Raw genomic sequence first — 13,343 nt, 5'->3', positions numbered from 1 at the left:
CTAAAAGCACGAATTACAAACTTATACATTTATCTGAAAAGTTGAGTCAATTTAGCGAAACTTCTGTTCTAGTACAGTTCTTCCAATTCACGAAGGCGAGTGAACGTTACTTGTGGTTACGTCATATAAGTGTATTGCGTAAGTGTGCGTGCGTGTCGGACCAATCAGCCGCAAGCAAGCGCTCGCAAACGCACAAATTTAGTGTACCTTACTTATACCGATACAACTTAAACACAAGCATAGCTCAGCTGAAATGCAAGAACTATATCATGAAAACTTTCTGGAAATTAATATCTAGCCTAGTTAATATTCTAAGCTTTTGTGGTTCTAATCGTTTAGTCGTCAATATGTTAAAATTAGCAGAGGGGTAACTATCGATAACATTGTTTAATCTGCTGCCAACTTGGCCTACGCCTGCGATACTAATAGCTTGGGTGTCACTCGCATCCTTCACCCGAGATTAATTGTTCACATGAAATCATCCCGGGAACGCGTTAGTGAAGATATACAATAGAAATGATATTTTTGTATACTATAATAGGTACGTAGTTACGTGCAACACAACTTATTAGATATTATTTCGCTTTCATTTATACTTCCTTATTTCTTTATTAAGATTCCTCTTCATAAGTGATTTGTATCGCATGATCAAAATAATGAATCTTGTTAAATAAAATATCCTGTACACATTTACCTCACGGAACGCAAGAGGTAAAATAATGTTCACAAGGAGATAGACGAATAATAGTCAGACTTCTTAACCACTAAGTATAGGTTATTACAGTTTTCAAAATAATCTGATTAAAAAATACCAAGAAACTTTACGTTAGAAGGTTTGAAATGTAGAGCTCAAAATTTACCCATTCGATGGGCTGTTCTATGATACTTTTAAGTTTTCATAAATGCCAAAAGTGTGTTTGTTTTTCCTTCAATCATGCCACTACAAAGAAACTGATCGACGTGATTGTTGGCATGAATGTGGTGATGACTTGGAAAGTTACTTAGTATACGTTGATCCTAGAAAATCATAGAGTTCTCACGGGATTTTTTTAAAACCTAAACCCACGTAGCCACGAGATATACGAGTAGTTCATATTTCCAAATGCAAATAATAAATATATTCAAAACAAATAACGTTTTCTGGAAATATCAAATTCGATAGCGCTAGTGCAGTAGAGTGTTCTACCGTTACTGCATTTTTCACGATCCATTGAATCCTCAGTGAACAACAATAAAGCCAGCGCGGATCTCACAGATAAAACGCAATATTCCGCGTATTCCGAATGTTTTGTACAGCAGCGACGTTGCGGAAGAAACAATGTATGATTTACATTGGCTTTAAAACAACCTCGTAATGTAAACTGCGTTTAACAAAGAGAAAGTTAAATTAAAAAGCCAGCGTTACGTTTTGTTTGACGAAGAGGTAATCGATTGTGAACACACTGTGAAAAACTAATACCTACTGGATATTTTGTGGCTATTAAAAATTGTGCTTGTATTTTACATTTTATTTCTCTGTTTTCTACTATCCTACCTCTTTTCCATTTTATATAATTTTTGTAAAATATGTTAGTGTCATTTTTAAAGTTTACCTACACTTCAAGGTTGACTTTATTTATATCTTTTAATCGGTGGTCGGGGGTTCGATCCCGGGCACGCACCTCTAACTTTTCGGAGTAATGTGCGTTTTAATTAAACATTAGGTACTTGCTTTAACGATGAAGGAAAACATCGTGAGGAAACCTGCATGCCCGAGAGTTCTCAATAATGTTCTCAAAGGTGTGTGAAGTCTACCAATCCGCACATGACCAGGGTGTGGTAGACTATGGCCATAACCCTTCTCACTCTCAGAGTAGACCCGTGTTCTGCAGTGAGCCGGCGATGGGTTGACCATGATGATGATGATATCAAAATCCACCCTAGTGAATCCAGGTAGTAATCGCTATAATATAAATATAAATGAATCACTAAATGTGTTGCTAATATAGCAACGCAAATAAGATCTAGGCTAGGTATATCTAGACACCAATACATACTAATGGTTTCACGATAATTGAAGCGACTTACTTATTTTGTAGCTGTACATTTGACAAGGGTCTGACAGTTGTATTTGGGACAGGATGCTGCGCAGTTTGGAGCCACGTGAGCATACCTGGAAACTACGAACTGTACATACGAGTATGTTATATACCTATCCTATATTTATATATAGGTATCCAAAGAAGTAGCAATTAGTGGCAATGGGCAGATCATGCCTGTCGCAGAACCAACGGCTGATGGAGCAGGCGTGTTCTGGAGTGAAGACCGCGTACCGGTAAGCGCAATGTAGGACGACCTCCAGGCTGCTGGACTGATAACCTGAAGGAGGTGGCGGGGAATGGGTGGATGAGAAAGGCGGAGGACCGTGTTTGGTGGCGCGCTCTTGGAAAGGCATACGTTCAGCAGTTGACGCATACATGCGGATGGAATGGAATCCAATATTGTCTTTTTTTAATGTGCAGAAAAATATACCAAATAAGTAAGCAATAGGTAAAAGGCATTCAGAACCAGTGGTAGATGCATTTGACGATTCAAAAGTACTTGTAAATGGTAAAATATTCTATTTATTTTTATTTTTCTATAAATAATAGCTTGAAAGAGTTTCGTTTAAGTTGACCTTTTAAGAACTAAACTCAGAAATCTTCTGTTGCAAAATAAAATTAGGTGTCTGCCTTATTACAAAAGGTTTCTGAGCTCGCGCTATTTATGCACACAAAACTACTGACTGATATACAACTTACAGCTCAAATCGCCAAAAACTTGAGATTTTTTTTTTATTCATTATAGGTTACGCTTGACCACAATCACACCTGATGGGAAGTGATGATGTGGCCTAAGATTGTGTGAGCACGTCCGAAAAAGAATAAAAATATATTCCAACGAGATTTTTACAAGATCTAAATCCCAGGAATCAGCTAGTAGGTAACCATGTGAAAAGATAAATTAGCTCTCTGATATTATATCACCATAGAATTCAAGCCGCTGGGAAGGTATAGAAACTTGAAATTTTGCATGTACCTACTTAGGTTCTCGTTAGGTTCGGAATTTTTAAAAACCTAAGTCCCACGGACGAGGTCACGGGAAATGTTAGTTATCGAATATACGTAGAAAAAGAAGCAATCAGTCTGCTCTAGAAGAGTTATATAAGAGTTTCCATTTCCAGTGGCAATAATATACGGAAGACAACTAATTTGTAACAGCGGTCATAATAACTGCGAAGCAATACGTTCCGCACGTGACCACGCTACATATTAGCGGTTTATACCTATACAATTGCTTCAGCTGCAGTGACGCAATCCTTGGGGCTGTAAATGAGAGAAACCATTTCGAAAAATGTGCGGATGTAAATACAATGGAAGGCTAATAAACGATTATCCGTTATTTTAAACTCCTATTGATATATCTATATATTTTATCATCGCGGCATCGTACTTATAGTACGACAAGGCTCTCTTGGCACTTGAATGACATTGACAGGGGGCCGCTGTTGGAGAACAAAGTCTTAGAATATTCAAACAAGAACAACGGGGTCATTTGACGGCAACGTTAGTTCCGATTTCCGCCACGCGCCTAGGAAGCCTTGTCGCACTGTATTGGAATGCTAAATCGCTTTTTATTTAGCCGCGGCCGACGCTTCGCACCAAACCACACTAGAAAGAATTTAGTAATAGTTAATATCCCCATTGCCGCCGCCAGGAATTGAAATTGCTATTTCTCTAACTGTTCACTACTTATTCACTATGTATTCAGAAATTTCATCGGGCTATAGACTTATAATTTTATATATCGATGAATGCAACCGAATCCATGACAAATCAATAAAGTCCTTTACTTCTTTTAATATTCATCTTCCTAATTAAAAAATGAAAATAATTAAAATTTTAAAGTTCTAGCGTGCATGATATTTTAAAGATAGATAATAATAATTATTGTTATATATTTACAAGTGATTGGTAGACAAACGAACACTTACTCGAAACGAAAGTTAAATTTAAAATCAATAAAAATGTCTTATCTGCATAAATATAGTAGATTATTACATTTTTATCACTAAGCTGTAATAAATCAGTAATTCGATGGAATACCCGAAGAGTAGGTATACGATAACGTAAATTCGATAGATTTTAGAAAATAATTTAGTATATTGAACATAGAGTTATAATACTATTGAACCATAAAAAACTATTAAATTCATTAACTGAAAACGATGGTAATCCATCAATGTGTGTTACGTCACCATACAGTTATCAATCAATTACAATGATTGGGTTTCATCTACACGCAAATACGTCGTTATATATTGTTGAATATCATATTAAAAAATATAGATACCTACTATTTACGATTTTACATACGATTTTTACTAAATTAATTAACTTTTTATAATAAAAATTTCAAACGAGTGTAGCGCAGCCCACAGGTAATATTTTTTGATGCAAAATGGACTGGTATTATATTCCTTACTTAAATACAAAACACTAGAAACAAAAGGATCTTGGTCCAACATTTACACCTAATTAAAAATTACGACCGTAATTCGGGGCTCATTCCTCGACGAAAGGAAGACAAATTAGTAGGTACGGTGTCCGAAAATGAGTTTAGTAATTTTCTTCATGAGTGTGTCGGGATACAGTGACATAATAATTAATACTCATGTAACTTAATATGTAATTTATACCCTACTACAAGTACATTCAACTAAACATTAAAATATGTATTAAATAATACATTCCCTAATTCTACATCCCTTTTTGACTATTCCTTATTCAATCTGCTATTGCTTTTGCAGAAAGCCAATAATTTTGCTTTATTCCAGTCAAAATGTAATATCAAATCTAAGTTATTTGAGAAAAGAGATACTGGAAGATACTGGATACTGTCAAAAAGTTGCGATTTTCTGAAAAGTTGTGCGGCACGTCAACACCTACGTTATATGGCAGATTTACACCTTTAATATTATAACAATTATAGAGCACGCTATTGCTGTTGCGTAAAATAGACAACAACAAGATGTTGCATGTTGTCTCTCGGCGTAAAACTGCTGCCTGGCCAGCCCCTTTGTATTCTGGGAGGAGAGACCTGTGCTCCGCCGTACCAGGACGGTCGATCATGAAGCGAAAAGTACTTACCGCAAATATTTTAATCTCGTATAACGTAATACACAACCCCTAATGGCTTACATTTTGCAGCAGTAGAAAAATTCGTTCCATATTTTAAAAGCATAATCAGCCGAGCACGTTTCCGTGACACTTCTGTTGAGTCACGACGGGACATTTTGCTTTTCGTCCATTCAGGGTGTGTTTAAAAAGCAGTTCATTTACTTCATAATATCAGGGGCAATCCATCACTGACAACCACCTAACGGGTGGAGTGTTGCCGGCTATTCAAGGTGATAGAATCTAATTTTATAGCGTTATCCATTGATATAAATGAATAAGTAAAGTAATTCTACGTAAAGTAAATGAATAAGTATAGATTCTCCAAGATAAACACCTACCCTATGTCACTTTTGAGGTTTTTAACTAGGTATCTGCTGGTTTTCTATTCCAGCTCAAATCAATTTGAATAGATTTTATACCTGAACCTATAACATTTCTCTTACCGCTTAAATCTAAGTTCGAGGCCTCGACTGCGGTGAACAACGGATGTAATGGTAAAGCCGCCAACCGTCATATCATAACAGTGTACCCATATCTGCGACTAATTGATTTCCTCAAAGCAAATTGTAATTGATATGGGTTCTATAGGTACATCTACTGAGATGTAACGTAGCTAATTGTGATCCAATTTACCTTGTTCCATCTTAAGCTGTATAAAATAAAGACATCACCAAATAAACAAAATAAAGAACCAGAAGCCCTAGCTACAAATATTTTAACGCGTGTAACTTTGAAACTATTTAACTTTGAATATTTTTACGGGACAAACCACATACACACAAAGATATTAGTTTTTAGAGCGTGCCTATACAAAATTTGTTTGATTTTGTTTGGTTAATCTACAGGTACTTATGATAAATCTAAGTACTAATACGTAAAAATTATGTTTGTATGTATGTCTCCATGTCTCTGGTCTTGGCTTGTAACAACGCAATAGCGAGATTCGGACGTCGTATGTGGACTTATTTGAAAATGTTCATGCTCTCGTCGTACGCGCGGATTACGATACGCTTATGCTACGACGCCATGTGCGAAGGGGTTTTGTGTGATAGGTATGTCATTGAAATTAACGGCTAGTGGCTAAAGACAGCGCCGCTATGTCGAATAAATAATTTATTCGACATAACTCTCCATTTGGAAATTAAATATCCAAATGGAGTGTTATGAAATGAAATGAAATTAATTTATTTAGTTTATGTAGGGCAGCTTGTGATTACTTATGATTGACACAAGTTCGTTCGGAAAACAGATTCTACTGAGGAGACACGGCTAGAAACTCAGCAGATGCTCTTTTTTACGTTAGGTATCTAATATTAATCTTATTTTGTACCGGCCCTAGTAAATAAAAGCTGTTGGTAATATATAATTAGAGTCTGAAGAGGGTCTGACAGTTGTATTTGGGACAGAACAACGCACAATTGGGAGGCACACCTGCGAAATCTACCGTTTAAAGTAGGGTTTCCTTAGTACGAAGAACGCAGCGTAATAAAAACTGCCATACCCCTCCCAGGTTAGCCCGCATCCATCTTAGATAGCATCATCACTTACCACCAGGTGAGATGACAGTCAGGGGCTAACTTTTATATCTGAATTAAAAAAAAAAGTTGTAAGTACTATTAAAATGTTGTGTGCTGAGATTTTTGTGTGGACAAATTTACCAAGTAGCCTCATACTAATGCTGTACCCGTAGTATAAGATTTTACGTCTCACCAAACGTTACTAGAATTCGAGAGTCGAAACACAATAACATCAAAGTAAAATGGACCTAAAGAGCCTTGAATTGAAGTCAAATATTCAATGCCACTGATTTTAATTTCACAATGTTTCCGCTTGGAGCGCTGGCTGTAGAAGTGTAGACAAACTTGAGCTTTAAAACAAGACATTTGAGATCCAGTTTACTGTTACGCGGAAGTATTTCGATTCTCGAATTTGGTTTGGTTTGGTGAGACGTAAAATCTTATACTACGGGTACAGTATAATAGCGAACGCGGCGGGCAAGGCTTTGCGTTTATACGCACCGAGGAACCTCTACCTTCATATCACAAACAACGGATTCTTTAAACGATTTATTACGTGTAACTTGTACAGATTTTGTGTATTTAGACTAGTTATATTTTATTTGAACTAGCGATCCGTCGGGGTTTCGCACGGGTGACGGTTTTTTCAGACTTAATTCACAATTTATACGGGTGTCTTATTTTGACAAATATAACCAGTACCCGTAGTACAAGATTTTACGTCTCACCAAACGAAACCAAATTCGAGAGTCGAAATACTTCCGCGTTACAGTAAACTGGATCTTAATTGCCTTGTTTTAAAGCTCAAGTTTGTCTACAGTTCTACAGCCAGCGCTCCAAGCGGAAACATTGCGAAATTAAAATCAGTGGCATTGAATATTTGACTTCAATTCAAGGCTGTTTAGGTCCATTTTACTGTAACGCGGAAGTATTTCGACTCTCGAATTTGGTTTCGTTTGGTGAGACGTAAAATCTTGTACTACGGGTACTGGCTATAACCTGGCTGTTCTTAGAAAATCTGTCTTTCTATTGGTTAAAACTATATTAAAATCTGTGTAGTAGTTTTTGAGATTAGCCCGAACAAACACGAACTGTACGCGGTGGGGGAGTTAAATGTATGATACCTTGTTTTATAACTGGTCAAATATTATATGTAATTTCAATTATAACAATGTAGAATGTTTAGTATTTCCAATAATAATTGTATTACTTTAGATATACTTTCAGGTACAAATTACATATAATTTGAACATTATTATAATAATCATAACATTATACAAAGCGGTGTATAAAATTTTACGTTTGTCAATACTCCTAAGAAATACCTACTTAGATACTTAGCTGACTTCATACCTCAAAGTTGGTCCCATTTAAATTTGGTGAAGATCTGATGAACATCTTCGAAGATAGATAATGGAACTCCTCAACGGATAAGAGTAAATTGCTCGCGATCAGTGTAATAGCTTAGTAAACAGTAGATTTTTAACCAGGCATAGCATATTTTAATACCATGGGGCCACTAAAAATTGTGAAATAAACTTTTTTTACAAAAAAAATAAAAACCGACTTCGATACACAAACACTAAAAATTGAAAAATAATTTATTTATTACCGAATATAATATTATTATGTATACAAGAGTTTTTTACTTTTTTTTTTTTTTTTAGATATAAATTATTAATTTCAGTAAAATAAGATTAAAGTTAGGTTTTTAAATGTTTTAGAACAATATGTATCTATCAATGTAAATATGAAAGGAAAATAAAGCAATTTTTTTTTTTATTTTTTTTTAATTTTTTATACAAGAGTTAATATAGTTCCATAATAATATTTTTTGGGGTCGGTGCCAATGAGGTGCCATTGTGGAGTCTCATAAAAATATGAAGTCTAGACGATTCACGCAGCTAAAGCTAATTGGCACCGGCACCAAAAAGTATTACTATGGAACTATATTAACTCTTGTATACATAATATATTCGGTAATAAATTAAATTATTTTTCAATTTTTTGTGTTTGTGTATCGAAGTCGGTTTTTATTTCTTTTGTAATTTTTTTTTACTAAAACAAACAATTAAACCAGAGTGAACTGTGATCAAACCAAAGAAGGGTCTTTCAGCCGCACTCAGAGTCGCTAATCGTTACTTAAGATTGAGTTAAAACGAGACAGATTTATGTGAGAGATATAGCTCTGTCTCGTTTTAACTAAACTTAAGTAACGATTAAGCGACTCTGAGTGCGGCTGTTAGACTCCAACAGCAGAACCACACTGATGTCTTATATTATTATGTTTATGTACCTACTTTTATTTCTGTGTTTTATTTGTAAATCAAACTACTTCCTGTTTCATCAAAAAATTCACTAGACATAAAGTTATTTATTGAGCGAGTTTCATCTACTTAATAAGTTGCGACTAAGTTATCTACTCATCAACACTATAAAAGTGTTGAGCAATAATATATTGTAGAACAAGTACCTACCGACATTAAAAAAGTAAGTAATCTTGCCGCAGAAGAACGAGCAAGACGTGCTAGATATATCACGTGTCTAGTCTTAATAAAATAAATCCAAAAACCTTTTCACCGGTTAGACGCTCTGATCCTTGAGTATTAGTATTATCCCTCAGGGTATCCTATAATCAAGGCAGTATATTTGTCCAATACAGAGATAAAACAGCTATATATTTATTGGCTGTCGTCGAGAACGTTAAAGGGGGAGACGTCATTAAGCCGATATAGAGGTCAGAACGAGGTCAGCAAGGATCGGAATATATTGCTATTTTAGATCCAGATATAAACTATTCACGTCTTTACGAGAATAAATATGACTCACAATTATCCACGACTATAGTAAGTACGCAACAGATCGAGATGGGAATTGGGGTATGAGGCGGGGGGACGCCCCACACATCCGCACGTCACCCGCGCTATCCCGCACCGGATTAGTGCGAGGGCTGCGCGGGTGTGCGAGGCGTCCCCACCCCGATTACCATCTCGACCTGCCGCGGAATATACCCTCTATCCTCTCTCTACCTCTATAACTCTATCCCACAAAGGATTTTTGCACTTCGCGTAGACGATATGAAGGTGTTACTAGCTTATGACGATTTCAGGTAAGTATGTCGATTGTGTGTACCACTTATTTACTTATAAAGATTAATGTTCTGCTTAACAAAGACATGTTATTGTAAATGTAAATATAAAAGATAAATACTAATTGAATTTTGATAAAATAGAATATACACTTTTATTCTCAACTAAGCATTTATCTAGATATCTTTAGCTCGAGCTTAATGGGCATCGAGGCAGATTTGGGGTCACCTAGTTGGTCTTTATGTTATGTTTTGCCTTAGATCATCATCATCATCATGATCAACCCATCACCGGCTCACTACAGAGCACAGGTCTCCTCTCAGAGTGAGAAGGGTTTTGGCCATGGCCAAGTGCGGATTGGCAGACTTCACACACCTTCGAGAACATAATGGAGAACTCTCAGGCATGCAGGTTTCCTCACGATGTTTTCCTTCACCGTTAAAGCAAGTGATATTTTAATAACTTAAAACGCACATAGCTCCGAAAAGTTAGAGGTGCGTGCCCGGGATCGAACCCCCGATCTCCAATTAGAAGGCGGACGTCCTAACCACTAGGCTATCGCAGCTTGCCTTACATAGTGTATAGGTATTTCTTCGTTTTATGTAATAATAAAATTTAGTACAATGAAATGAAATGAAATCCTAAATTGCTTTTACAAAATGATTACTATCCGACACACATTGCTATTATTATCTTAAGCATGTAGAATTAATGGACACAGCATACCATAATATAGTCTATTTGGTACATCTAATGAAGCATTCATCCAAGCTGAGCTTAGAGGTTCAGGACTCCACAAACGCGCTTATACATTACTATATCCATTAGACGTACCTACTATAGACTATAGTTTATATTATTCCACTTGTGGATTACTGCTTCCATGTATTTTTTACTAGATGACGCCCGCGACTTCATCCGCGTAGATTTAGGTTTTTTAAATATCCCTTGGAAATTTTTCAACAGTTTTCCGGAATAAAAAGTAGCATATGTCCTTCCCCGGGATGTAAGCTAACTCTGTACCAAATTTCATCAAAATCGGTTAAACTGACACACTTTCACATTTATAATATGATTACGGAGGATAGTATGGATTTACAAGGTTCATAAAATAAAATGTATATTTTATAAATCTTATCACGACTGTTATAATCGTGTCTGTTTGAAAACGTTAATATCGTAGGCTAGTAAACATATAGGTACACAGACACACACCTTATACCATGTCAATAGCAACTAACTCTTTCTGAATGGTTGGGTTATTAAGTTCTGCTATATTAAGAGGTCTGCTAGCATAAGCTGTGTAAGCTTCCCATCAGGTGTGATTGTGGTCAAGCGTATACCTATAATGAATATTAAAAAAAAAAACTACTGGTATCATATTTTTATTACATAAGACCGCTCCAACAGCTCTTCTGTTTGAATGACGAATGAATTACCTGACTATTCATAAGCACTTTTAAAAAGTTTACATGAATAAAAAACATTCTATTCTATTTTATTCTATTATCTTCTGAAAAATCTGGGAATCCTTTCGAGTTATCAGCGAATGTTTTAATGTTTCAAACCTTTATTTGGACTAATGAGTGTCAGAAAGCATTGTGACACTAATTAGTCTAAATAAAGGTTTCTTATTATTTCCTAGTTAATTTGTTCAAAGGATAGGTTATTTCTGCAAAACTTTTAATAAATCTAATACCTTAGTAATATAATGACGTAAAAGTATGTAAATTTTCATCAGTAAGGTAAATTTTTGGTGGTACTAATATTCTAGAGCGGAGCTTTGGAATGTAATAAAATAACATAATAGTATACAAAATAAACGACACCACCAGTGAAAAATCAAATAGCTTATCAGTTTCCTTCCTGAAAACTTAATAAACCAGCGGTACACTCAACTATGTGTTACTAACTGTGTAAATACTATCGCCGTACTAATACCGTGGTTTTGAGTTAAAATATCTATTAATTGTACCTACTACATTTTTTATTTGAACTAAATGACCCCATCATCATCATCATCATGATCAACCCATCACCGGCTCACTACAAAGCACGGGTCTCCTCTCAGAATGAGAAGGGTTTTGGCCATAGTCTACCACGCTGGCCATGTGCGGATTGGTAGACTTCACACACCTTTGAGAAGATTATGGAGAACTCTCAGGTATGTAGGTTTTCTCACCATGTTTTCCTTCACCGTTAAAGCAAGTGATATTTAATTAATTAAAACGCACATAGCTCCGAAAAGTTAGAGGTGCGTGCCCGGGATCGAACCCCTGACCTCCGATTAGATGGCGGACGTCCTAACCACTAGGCTATCACAGCTTATGACCCCATTTTGTAGGAAAAGAGTAATCCCAGGGTAAATAGGAACTGAACAAAAAGCCTACTAAAAATAGAGCTAATCCTTGGGCGTCCATGTCCCGTCGTCACACAAAGTACAAGGATCTTTGTTTGGTAAAGTGATTCTTCTCGTATAACAATATCCCACAATATGCTCCTAAACCTGAATAAGCTTATGTTGTATTATAAAATTGTAAGGCTGTTCACAAGAAATTTGGTATAAGATGTAAGCACAATAGCTTAGAAAGGTTTGCCTAGATTATGAAGAGGGAACGTACCTACCTATTGAGCTCCATAGCAGAGCGGTGACTGATCTCAGGACAGTAACCTAGATAAGTTCTAAAATCGAACCCAGGACCTCGTGATCCGTATCAATCATACTAATATAATACTGAACTGACGAGGAGTGACACAAATATGAAGTAGTTCAAACAAACACATGAGATGTAGTATATAAAGAAATCACTTCAATCAAAACATGTACTTTTTTAATTTCTTTAAATTTAAATGGCGGTCATTTTGAAATTTTTATCGTTAGTTGTTATAGCAGCATGATACACACGCTGTAAAAATTTCAGCTCTCTACCTATTACAGTTCATGAGATACTGCCTGCTGACAGACTGACAGACAGGCGGTTAACAGGTGGACGGACGAATGGAGGCTTAGCAATAGAACCCCGTTGTTACCCTTCGATACGGAATCCTAAAAAGAACCTAATTATACATACGAGATGGCAATCGGGGTATGAGGCGGGGGGACGCCCCACACACCCACGCTACCTGCTCTATCCCGCACTGAGAAAGTGCGGGGGCTGTGCGGGTGTGCGGGGCGTCCTTACCCCGATTGCTATCTCGACCTGTCGCGTACTATACGCGTAGGTAATGATTGTAGTATAAGTAGTTGTATTTGATTGCAGTATAATCAGGCTGTCAATTATCTCTTACATTTTTTAGTCGCGACAATTGCTGTATTTTTTCTTATGTATCTTGAACAATACACAATTATTTCACTCCGATATTCTGTGTTAATGGTTTCATAATTACGATGGAAAATGATATTGAATTCAACCTCGGTCTCTGCTATCAGAAACCGCTATTATTGGAAATACTTCTTCAAATAATTTCCAATAGTATAACATGGTGATTTTTTTTTTTGGTTATTTTTGATATATGGATATTTTTGATTTCATGTTTTA

At 36.0% G+C, this 13,343-nt stretch overlaps 1 long non-coding RNA gene across 1 annotated transcript in view; it reads right to left on the bottom strand.

The window, feature by feature from the left end:
- LOC138403267 (uncharacterized) overlaps positions 1–13,343 on the bottom strand; it is a 163,080-nt gene that overhangs the window by 81,212 nt on the left and 68,525 nt on the right. The window lies entirely within an intron of this gene.

Source organism: Maniola hyperantus, chromosome 14 (assembly GCF_902806685.2).
Source record: "Maniola hyperantus chromosome 14, iAphHyp1.2, whole genome shotgun sequence".
Classification (NCBI taxonomy): domain Eukaryota; kingdom Metazoa; phylum Arthropoda; class Insecta; order Lepidoptera; family Nymphalidae; genus Maniola; species Maniola hyperantus.
Note: the sequence above shows the minus strand (reverse complement) of the source record. Positions and strands in the feature narration are given on the sequence as shown.